The 11,473-nt window shown below is 44.5% G+C and overlaps 1 pseudogene; it reads left to right on the plus strand.

Annotated features, from left to right (window-relative positions):
• The window catches only part of LOC104337657 (ribosomal biogenesis protein LAS1L pseudogene), a 153,224-nt pseudogene extending 143,107 nt beyond the window's left edge, over nt 1-10,117 (plus strand).
• The last annotated feature ends 1,356 nt before the right edge of the window (nt 10,118-11,473 follow it).

Consider the following 11,473-nt stretch of genomic DNA (forward strand, 5'->3'; position numbering starts at 1 on the left):
GTTTAACTGGGCTTAGTAAAGGATTCCTTAAAGGAGAGGTTTTCCCCCATCAAAAATACTGTTGGAACCCATCTTTCAGGCCTCCCAAAAGATGCTGTAGTAGCAGACCCGATTCACAGTGCTCCCTCTTCACCTCAGAATAAACAGCACAAACAGCATGGGTTTCAACCTAGCTGTCCAACCCATCCCAGCCACCCCACCCTGCAAACTGGCTCCTTCTTGATCTCAGACAACAACGAGGTCTCCACACTGGTTTCATTCTCGGGTTGGCTGTTGTGATGAAGAATAAGAAGCATTTTCTCACAGGCAGGTGCAGAGAGACCTGAGTTTCTCAGCCTAGGCTCAGAACTGGCTCCAGTTCAGGCTCTATATTTTGCTGGCTCTTCCACAACACGGTGCTGACTGCCGACACAGCCTCAGGTTCAGCGTTTGCTCCTCATCTTGGAGCACGGCAAGGTGACCTTATGTCTGTCGGTGCCCAGTGAGGATCTGAGCTCCCAGACTCTCATCCCAGGAGAGGAGCCGGGAGCGGTACAGCCCGCAGATGCCATACTGCACTCACTCCTCCTGAAACAGCATCTGCAGAGGAGGAAAGGTGTTGAAACCACCTTTGGTCCTGCTGATCCATCTCAGGGGTAAACAGGAGACATCACACAGTCGAGTGAGCAGAATGCCTGAAGAAAGGAAAAGTTTGCGCAATGCAGACTTGATCAGAGCTGCCTATGCCCACTGCAGTGGAGGAATGCGGACGACACGGACCCTCCCTCCTCGACTGACTGGCTGCTGTGTACAGGATGTTTTGTTCTTTTCCTTTCCTGTTTTCTCTTCTTTGTGGGCCTGTGTTTTTGTTTTGTTTCTTTTCTCCTTTTCTCTTTCCAAACCACAGCTCAGGCCAACATAAATTATTTTCTTTTTTTTTTTCTTAAACTCTGCTTCTAGGACATACTACAAAGCATACTCTCTAGGAAAAAAAAAAGATTTTTGCTCTTCAGTTCTCTGTCTCCTCCACTCACCATCTGAGAGTGGTGCTGAGTACATGATCCCTGAATGTGATCCCACAGCAGAGATAAAGCATGGAAGGTACTTTTGATGAGACGGTGTGTTCTGCAGCTGATACAAAGCTATTTCTGTGTTGGGATGTAAGAGCAGGCTTGATGACATCAGCTCCATCACTACACTCTGCTTGGTCACCTCACTGGCTGCAGATTTGGCGCAGAGGACCTAGCTAATCAGAAAGGCCTCAACTTGAAGCTGATGGTGACATTCTTCTCTGCTTACACCTCTTTCATCCCAACTTCCTTGGGCCCACACTAGGACACAAAGCAGACTCAAAGTATCACCCTTCACAGAGCTCTGAGGTGGCCTCTTAGGTCCAGACCCATCTCACCCAAATTTCATCACTTGTCTGAGCACCTATCTCTGTCCTTCAAGCAGATCCCTTTTTTATGCACTTGTACTTAAACAGATTAGGATCTAGGTTTATAGCCCATATGATGGACAAGCAGTGAGCATGATCTGAGAGTGGGTTTTGACACAGCTCCACTAACCCGCTTGACACATGCTCACAGTTTCCTCTGCCTGAGAGCAGGGCAGCTGCAAAACACATAAAACCTGCATGCAGGTTCTCAGTAATTCCTGCCTGGCTTGTCCAGGGTCCACAGGTCAGTAAAGCAGGCAAGTCGGACAAGTGGTGTCTTGGACAGTTGTGTATTTTCTGACCCTCAGTAGAGTAAGGACCACAGAAAATATACCTATGTCCATCACACAGAGGTGGTGTGGCCACTCCAGGCACTAAGAAATACCTGAAAGAGTCTCTGAAGCTGTAACCAAGAACAAGACATTACAGAGGCAGGCACCTACAGGCACCCAGGGCTGTCGAGAGCACAGCTCGGATATGAAGATAGGAGCTTGTCCCTCCCTCCATACGTGATGGCAGCAGCTCTCCACCGAACTGTGGACTTTTGGTATCATCTACCTCTCCCCCGAGAAACTGGTAGAAGTCCTCTCTTTATCTCAGCTTGCACCAGTTCTTGAGATCTGAAACACGGCCACTCCCGCCGCCCTCCCAAGGGCGGCCAGAGAAGGAAGGGGACATCTTGCCTCACCCCTTCCATCTCCTCACTCCCTACCTCGCATGGCAATATTATGCATCCTGTTCTCATCATCACAGTTCATATTAATGAATGAAACAATCTCCTAGAACAATGGGCCTCCATGATATCTTGACCACCTGGTGTTTTTTATTAGCTTCACAGCCAGTACCTTTTTTCCGCTCCATAAAAGAATTAGTCAATCCACAAGCACACGTCTGGCTTTTCACACTGCCACGGAAAGAGGGGGGGAAGGCAGCTATTCACCAGCGAGTGTTTACGACCTGCTTTGCCCCAGAAGCCGTCACAAATGCTGCCAGATGAACCCAATCCTACGCATCCCTTTCACCTTCAAAGCCTACCTCCGCGTTTCAGTGCAAGGGCAGCAGACGAGGCTTCTGCAAGACACACATCGCACACAGGGATAAGCTATATGCGCTGCTCCATACCATCAATGCAAAAGTCGTTCTAAACGCTTCAAGTGTAACCGTGAGCGCAAAAGCCCAGTCAAAGTGCAAAGATCAGCAGTATTTTTCAAGCCTGTTTTGAAGGTGCTTTTGAGTCTTCCCATCACTACTCAGATGCTGCTGCCTATCCCCATGACCACAATATATTAGCTCCAGTAGCTTTTCAGCGACTCAGCTTTGCCACAGCTTCCTGCTTTTGAGCGTACCCTCTGCATTCGGCTGGAGCTTTGCCAGCCCCAGCTTTCGCTCGGCTTGGTTCAATCTGGTACAAGCTGGGGGGGGGCAGAGGCGGGGCTTTCTGTACTGAAAAAAAAAAAAATAAGTCAAAGTACTGCACCTGAAGACTATAGAAGAACTACTGTTTCTGATGAAACCTCCCTGCTCCTGTTTTAGAGGCAGTTCACAGACCTCCATGTATGGGTAGCTCTAGAAAATGTGGTCCTAATTATGGACAGTTTGTTTCATGAACTGCTGCTTTCCCCTTTCCCTCAATACATTGGCAAAATCCTTGCTCATTTACACCAAAGACAAATTTAGTTTGAAAAGAGATGGGTAGTCTCTGGAGGAATACCCACAATTATTTTTATAATGCATTTAACTAATTGGCAGTGCTAATCTGCCAAACATCCCAAGTGAAGGTGAGCCCTTGAGCTAGGTCTACAGTTAGGGCTTGCCTTTGCTGCTGAAAAACCTGGGTTTGGGGTTTTTTTCTTAACCTCAGAATGACTGAGGCACATGAGGTATCCTGAGGTAAAACTATAATAAAAAGAAAGCATTTTATTTTGACTGGGGTGAATCTGCTGAGGTCAGTCCTTCATCCCCAAACCCCACCTCACCTTGAATTTGCCTTGGGACAAAACTGAAGGACCTCTCTTCCCCGTGTTTTTGCCCTGATTAGTGAGCTGAAGCGGCTTAGCTGTGCTTGAACATGTTTTACTTCATGCAAGTTTAAAATCCTGAGGACACAAAGAAGTGCTTTACCTTAGGCAGAGAACCAACAGTTACGCAGTGCCTGACCTACAGCTTTATAACTACACTAAAATAACTAATACAGAAATGTGCCTAAAAACCCCAGGACTAAACATGTCTTCACCACGTCTCCTTCAAAGGCAGCATGGGCACAGTAGCAGGAGAGAGAAACGTGTTTTTTCCAGCACTGGCCTGTTTTATGACTCTGGGCAACAGTTTGCTCATTATTTTTGCCCCTTGTAGTCTTCGTCCCTACAGCTGAAAGCTCTCTAGGGCTAGGACAATGTCTCATCACAGGTAGGACCTTGAGCAAGGCTTCTCATGCCATTGCAGTGGAGCAAATTACACAACAAGACGGTTGGGTAACTGAAGTACGGTGCAAATCAGTGCCCTCATGTGTCACACCCACCGCGGTGGTTTGACATGCGTTAGGGACTTAACTTGTTTGCCCCCGTTGACCTGCAGGTGAGTGCAAAGTCAAGCTTTTCAAGTTGAGTTTTGGTCTAGGTACATGAGCAAAGTAGGAGTGAGGAACATGTTCCATCTTCTTTATTTTGCAAATGTCTTGCTGGTTTCCTCTGTAACAGAGGGTGGTTTGACTGCTGGGTTTTATGCAGGACCTATGCTTTTAAAGTAAGTTCTAGCTGTGTTTTGTTTTTTTCCTAGAGGGGCCTTTTCTCAAATTTTGTCACCAGGAAGAAACACAATAAGAACAAAATTAGAAGTGGCCAAGGTTAAACAAGAATTTTTCAAAGAAACAGTGCTCTTTCAGTTACTGCTTCAGAAGAAAGCATCTCAGCAGCCTTTGTCACTCCCTTACGAGCTCTGCCCATCAACATCTATCACAGTAGTTTATTGACAGAGAAGAAAATGTACAAATTCAAGTGAATACCAAAGAATTTTCACAAAAGAAAATACAATAATTTCTTAGTAATGAATGTCTTAGAAGTAACGCTTGCACCAGGAGGCCAAGTCCAAATTTGTTCTCCAACAACAGTAATACTGCTCTCAGAATTTCATTTAGGTATTGTAGTCCTCAAAGAATTGTAGTTATATTAGTATATTAAGTGCATTATGTCAGAACAGCTTATATTTCTGCATCCATAACCTCTGCCCATACCAGCATGTACCGTTAGTTTGCTGTGTCTTTGTCCACATAAGACAGCTACTGCTTTTAAACATGCCTGTTCCCAAAAATACAAGTGCAGTGATATCAAAAGCCTTCAGGACTGATCATCCCCAAGATACATGCTCTGTTCCAGTCAAGGAACAGGCAAAGTAACATGTGACCTGTTTGTTCAATCAAAACAATTTTAATATTGACTGAATGAAAGACAGAAATGTTACAACGAAACAGAAATCCAAAATAATTGCTTTGCCAGCAATTCCAGATGAGATAGAAGTAGGCAAAACTCACTGCCTAATATTATTCTAGGACTGTGTAAACAACTAATTTATTGGTTCACTTAAACTTTTGAAGTGCAGAGTTTGATAAAAATTCAATTCAGACCAACTCAGAATGAAAATATTCTGAATTTTAGGTAAGTCAACAAAGTTCAAAGATTAATTAAAAAAATATTTATTTTATTCAAAATGAATCTAGGTGTACATTTTTTCTCAAACTTTTAGATGTTATTTTTTAAAAATACACTGACACAAATTATGGACCAAAACTACCTTTTAAATAAAAATATCAGTATACTCCATTTTAAAACATGAAAATAGAGGTTTGCAGCTGTTTAAGACATTTTCTTCTGAGAAAGTTATGTGCTGTAACAAATATCAGCTCACAAAATATTTTTGTCCAATTATGTTCTTTATGTTTTATAAAATAAAAAAATATTTGAGAGCAAAAAAAAAATTGCTTAGCTTTAAGTTAGTTGTTCTACCGTCACTAGGCCAAACTCTGGACCTTAGATGGGATCTCAATGTTCTGCTCCCAGCCCTATCATTTTCCAAGTGCCAAACCTGCCTCCACCTCCCAAACACAAAGAAAATTGATGTCTCTTAACTCCCCATGGAGCAATCCACAATTTGCACACAAGTGGTGTGATCTAGAGGATTGCACGGTGTCATAAAGAGAGGAGCTGAGTAAGAGGCAACGGCCTACACCAGCGTAGGAGTCAGAAGAGTGGCCAGCACTGAGGACTGACCACCAGCCTTCGCGGAGGAAGGAGGTGGGTGGTGAGATGCCTCCTCACTTACTGAATGTCTCAGCTTTGAGCAGGAAAATGCTTGAATCGCTACCCTCAGAAAAGCAGTGAGTGAATGCTGAAAAAATAGATACACTATGCAGCAACAGGATCACATCAGTAAGGAAATACCTAGTCGATCTCGTTTTAGAAGAATCAGTCGAAGAAAAACACAAGAGCAAAACTGCAGTCATTCTATTATTGGCATAAGAAATCACCAGTGGGTTTGAACCATAACCTCAGATCACAAGTCTGATACGAGGACCCTGGATCTCTGGTTTTCTCTTTCTAACAGGTACAACCAGAAAAGAATGGAAATGTCCACATGCCCCAAAGTGCCCGGATCGTGAATGCTTCACCTTGGGATTGGGAACACAGTTTGGGAGACAGAGTCTGGCCGTTGTGCTGAGAACAACTGATATCTCTATCTTCTGACCCGAGCTCTGCAGGGGAAGAAGTGCTTTTCCAGGCACCGAGGCAGCGTCAGCTTGTTCCACTCCTCTCCCACAGCGGTTGACTTCTTCACCTGCTTAAGAGGGTCGCAAAGGAAACAGCTAACTCATCACTTTTTGTCGTCAGTTAAAACTACAAAGAGACCCTAAAAGGTTTTATCCGCTCTTGTCAAACTTCAGTTGGGAGCAGCAGATACAAGCTGCAGTTCGTTTTCTCTATTTCACCACGAGAGTGCTATAAATAGAAGCCTGTGTGTGGCTTTCTGGCTCTCTGAATATATGCCTCACACCTTCTCCATTTTTTTTTAACACCCACATAAACATTTGCATGTCACCAGACCCACAGAGACACACATTTTCCACAACATGCCTATCAAGAAGAAGAAAAAACAAAAAAATTAAAGAGTTCTTAGTATGTGTAAGCCTGTGCATTTAGGGGGCGTCTGCATGTGTGTGTTTGCATGCAGCAAGGTTTGTGCTCGTGTAAATACACTCTCAGCAGTCCTTATTTTTTGACCTTTGGGTTGCTTACAAATTCACTTTGCTATCCTGAATTTCATATCTCGCATGATACATGCTGCGATGTTTTTCTGTCACTAGGCTGTGACTTGGCATCATTAATAATGTTGTCATGTGTGGCAAAGAGGTTCATATACTCTTTCTGTTTCACAATTTTTAAAGTCCCCAAACTGTATTAGGAGGGAGACTGGCCTGATGCTGAGCTGCTTTGCTGGCTGAGCTGGAAATCCACCCTAGGAGATGGAGAGGCTTAGCAGAAGCTGTGACCATCTCCTCTGGACCAGCACTGGGGAAGCTGAGACAGAAAAATCTGGAGCTGCAGAGGCTGCGGCAGACTGGACCTCTGTAAGCTGTGCTCTGGAGAAGATGTGGGTGCCTCCTGCAAAGTGCTGAGTGCTGAAAACACTGAGAGCCTTCCAGCGTTTGAAGGACCGGTTCCCTGCCTCACGTCAGGGCTGCTTCCTGTTAGAAGTTTCAAAGAGGTAAAACACAGCGCAGCTGCTCTCCTTTCCGTTTACTGTACCGAGGCGTCACTCTGATTGCTCTGCCCTACATCAGCCTGCAGAACATGCCCTTCTTGGTATTACTTCAGGCTTCAAATTATTTTTTTTCTCTTTTTTTTTTTTTTAATTTCTGCTTTTCATTTTATATAGCCAGTGTATCACGTAGAGCTGGCACAGGGCAAGAATCAGTCATCGAGAAACTTTTTAAGTCACCCTGGAATTTTATTTTTGTGCCAAAAGGTACATTTTTCCCTAAGTCATCTGCCAGACTGGATTGTGGAAAAAAAAAAAGTAAGATACTCAAGCTGCCTGGAGACCTGCATACAGATACAGGGAGAAGTAAAAAAAAACAAGAGAGAGAAAAATTGTGAGGTTTTTCTCATCCCCTCCCTTTCTTATTTTTGCACAGGTGTTCAAATTGCAAAGATCCAAACAAACATTAGATTTTGGGTTGAAAATGTGAGGTTATAAAAAGAAGGAGGAAGGATTCTATTTTCATTTTTTACTGAAGATTGAAAACTTAGTGACATAAATACCTTATAAATGCTTATAAATATCTCAAGGGTGGATGTCAGGAGGATGGGGCCAGACTCTTTCCAGTGGTGCCCAGAGACCGCACAAGTGGCAACGGGCACAAACTGAAGAACAGGAAGTTCCATCTGAACATGAGGAAGAACTTCTTCACTCTGAGGGTGACGGAGCACTGGAACAGGCTGCCCAGAGGGGTTGTGGAGTCTCCTTCTCTGGAGATATTCAAGACCCGCCTGGACAAGGTCCTGTGCAGCCTGCTGTAGGTGACCCTGCTTCGGCAGGGGGGTTGGACTAGATGACCCACAGAGGCCCCTTCCAACCCCTACCATTCTGTGATTCTGTGATTCTGTGATTCTGTGATTCTGTGATTCTGTGAAAGCGACTTCCAAAAACCATTTTTCATGGTGAACACAGAAACTTTTCAAGTAGTTTCTATCAAGGCTTCTGCTGCTGCCGCTAACGTCATCCCATCTCTTGCAGAACCTCCCTCCAGCTGCTACAGATTCTTCTGCCATTGCGCCTTCGAGCGCCCTGCTAGGGATTTCGCTATGACTGAGAACACTTCAGCTAACTTCATTAACCACGTATCGTGAAAAACTTTCTGCCACGCAAGGCTCAGCCCAGTCTCAAGTTTGGCAGGTCACTTGGTTGGTGCGCAAATGATGTTCATAATTTTTTTTATTCTGAAAAGGTAATTGCAACACTTTTTTTTTTTTTTTACTGGCTTGTAATGTCTTTACGATAACCCAGCTAAGTCAAGTACTTTTTTTTCTTTTAAAGAGACTTAACTCACTTTTAAAGGAAATTAACATGGTTACCCGGGACTACATTTTGCAAATTTTTTAATGATAGTCTTGTTCGTGAAAGTACACATTTCCTTTAAGAAGATCTATGCCTAAACCACAGTGCATGGACATGAGTCAATAAAGGAAGCAATTCTTGTAAGCTTGTACACATCTATACAGTTTCTTAAAAACAAACTGTGTCAGCAGTATTGCATGATGAGATGCTGTTATCTGAAAACATGAACTGCTATCTTAATACTGGAACATAATATTGGATCAGTGGGGAAAGTGGTAAACCAAGTCTGAATGGACTGTGTCGGTATTCAAACTTCAGAACATCTGTGAAAATCACAAGATCACAGAATGTTACGGGTTGGAAGGGACCTCTGTGGGTCATCTAGTCCAACCCTCCTGCCGAAGCAGGGTCACCTACAGCAGGCTGCACAGGACCTTGTCCAGGTGGGTCTTGAATATCTCCAGAGAAGGAAACTCCACAACCTCCCTGGGCAGCCTGTTCCAGTGCTCTGTCACCGTCAGAGTGAAGAAATTCTTCCTCATGTTCAGACAGAACTTCCTGTTCTTCAGTTTGTGCCCATTGCCCCTTGTCCTGTCGCTGGGAACTACTGAAAAGAGCTTGGCCCCATCTTCCTGACACCCACCCTTCAGATATTTGTAAGTATAAGTGGCGGGCCGCGCGCAGCTGGCGTGGCGCCGCGGATGGCGGTGTTTGTCCCCGGTCCGCAAGTGGCTCAAGCCACTGTGGACTGTGGTGGTGTGGAGGGGCCGGGCAGAGTGGGACCAGGTGATGGTGGGGCTGTACTGCGGGGACGGTCACCTGCAGCAGGAAGCGCTGGACCAGGTCTCGGCCTGGAAGAGTTGATATGGTCCCAAAATGCCTCTTGCGGTGTATTGCACTGCTGAACTGGTTCGTTGCAAGGTCCTGGATTCATCTGGCAGATTGAAGTCATGTGAGCTCATCCTCTCTTACAGACTGGCTCTTGTAAGGTTTGTCAACTTGATCACGGAAAGGAAACAGAAAATGATCAGCATTCCTCTGAGACAATTAGCCAGAGAGGTCGATATCCCCATCTGGGTTGTGGATCTCCTTCACGAGCTGACCCACGGGAAGCTGCCGCGGCTGGCTCTGTGCCGCAAGGGTCATGATGTTGTGCTGGACTGGCTACGAAAGACGTACTGGAGCCGTCAACTGGGCAATAACTTGTGTGAAGAAAGTGAGGAAGAGGATGAGGAAGAGGAGCAGGAAGAGGTGGAAGCAAATGCAGAGTTGGACAATGATGCATGGGAGATTCAAACCCCACAGCATGAGGCCTGTCAGAAACACAAGGAATTCCATGAAAAAGTCAAAGATGTGCTGATATCCTACAAGAATGAGCAGTTTCGGGCTATGCAGGCTGTGCAGTCGGTTTCGAAGTCTCGAGATCCGTCGTCCAGTTCCTATTCAGAAGTAGACTGGATTTTGGCTCAGATCAAAGACCTGATGCAAGAGAACAGGGAGACAGTAGCTGAAGCTCTTCTCAGTGATGGCTTTCTCATCCCAAAAATGGATTGTCTGAAGATGCTAAGTGACTTTCCCATGGCACTAAATTGATTACAAGGGAAGGATACCGAATCACACCAGGCGAGGCTCTGGTCTATCATTCAGTTAGGGAACCGAATGTATGAAATGTCTTGCTTGTTGTTTTAACTAGACTGCAAATGTGTTTGCAAGATAAAATGAAAGGAAACTGTTGTCTGGTTTCTTTAAAATGTCCATATTTTTGACCTTCCCAGGTGCCTTGTGGGCGCTCAATAGCAATTGCTGCTATGTTGGGAAATAGCCCTGGGGTGAAAAATGAACTTAAATACAGAAATAGAAATAAATCCAAGTGAATACTCTCAGGCTTAGCAAACAGTACTCGTCTATTTCACCAACTTCCTACTGTGATAGTTGCCTCTGAATTCCTCCTGCCAGCTGGACAGAAGATGTAGGAAGGCTGCTATCTCCAGGACCTGCACATAAACTCCTTTCTTGGGGTGTCCTGTAGAGAAGATCCTTCATTGCTGACTGGTCCAACCACACAGTGTGAAAAAGGGTTCATCTGGAATTTTAGAACATTATTCTCAAGTGGGGTTGTCTTTTTTTAAATTCAGTCTCCTTATCATTCTCCTGAAGACAGTCAAGTCGTCGTGGCCTGGGAAGGGGAGGTGGCAGCTGGGACTACAACATAGGCACCCTGATCCTCAGCCTCTGATCTTAGTGTGAACAGCAGCAATGGTACTAAAAGGAAGATCCTGTCCATGAGGCACAGTGCAGCACCAAGCCAAAGCTTCAGTAGGGAATGCAAAATAAATATGAGAAGACATTATCAATCTGGGTGGTATTAGCTAGGAGCTTAACTGTGTGGATGAGCTTGAACTAACCCAGAAGAAATAAACCAAGGAAGGGCTTGTAGTGGCTAGAGGAACAAGTGAAGCAGCTCTTTAAAAAGGTGTTTTGGTGAGAACTAAAGTATCCAAAGATGCGATGGAAACCAGACAGGCTGACTGTCTAGAGGTCAAATGGGCAGATGATTTTGGGTAGCCTAGATTTCCTTCCTCTAACTTATGATACATAAACTTAAGGACAAAAATAAGATTATAGCTTCAGCTATTTAGGTTTTAGGCACCCAGTCTAAGATAATTGTCTACTTTTCCTCTATTGTCATGGCAAAGAGGCAAGGACATCTAGAAGGAAGTGAGGGACAACCATTTTAGGATAAACTAATATTCCTTTGAAATCACTCTCTCTCCACAGAATTGAGGAGTACCTTCATGTTGGACTATTTCCCTAACTTTTAGATAGCCTGAGTCTGGGGATACACAATGGGAAAGCTCCTTTGTTGTACATCCTGATAAAATCAGGATGTAAAACAAATCCTCATTTCCAATAACAGCAATAAAACTTTCTGGATGATGTAAATAGGGA

The sequence above is a fragment of the Opisthocomus hoazin genome, chromosome 8 (assembly GCF_030867145.1).
Source record: "Opisthocomus hoazin isolate bOpiHoa1 chromosome 8, bOpiHoa1.hap1, whole genome shotgun sequence".
NCBI classification, from domain to species: domain Eukaryota; kingdom Metazoa; phylum Chordata; class Aves; order Opisthocomiformes; family Opisthocomidae; genus Opisthocomus; species Opisthocomus hoazin.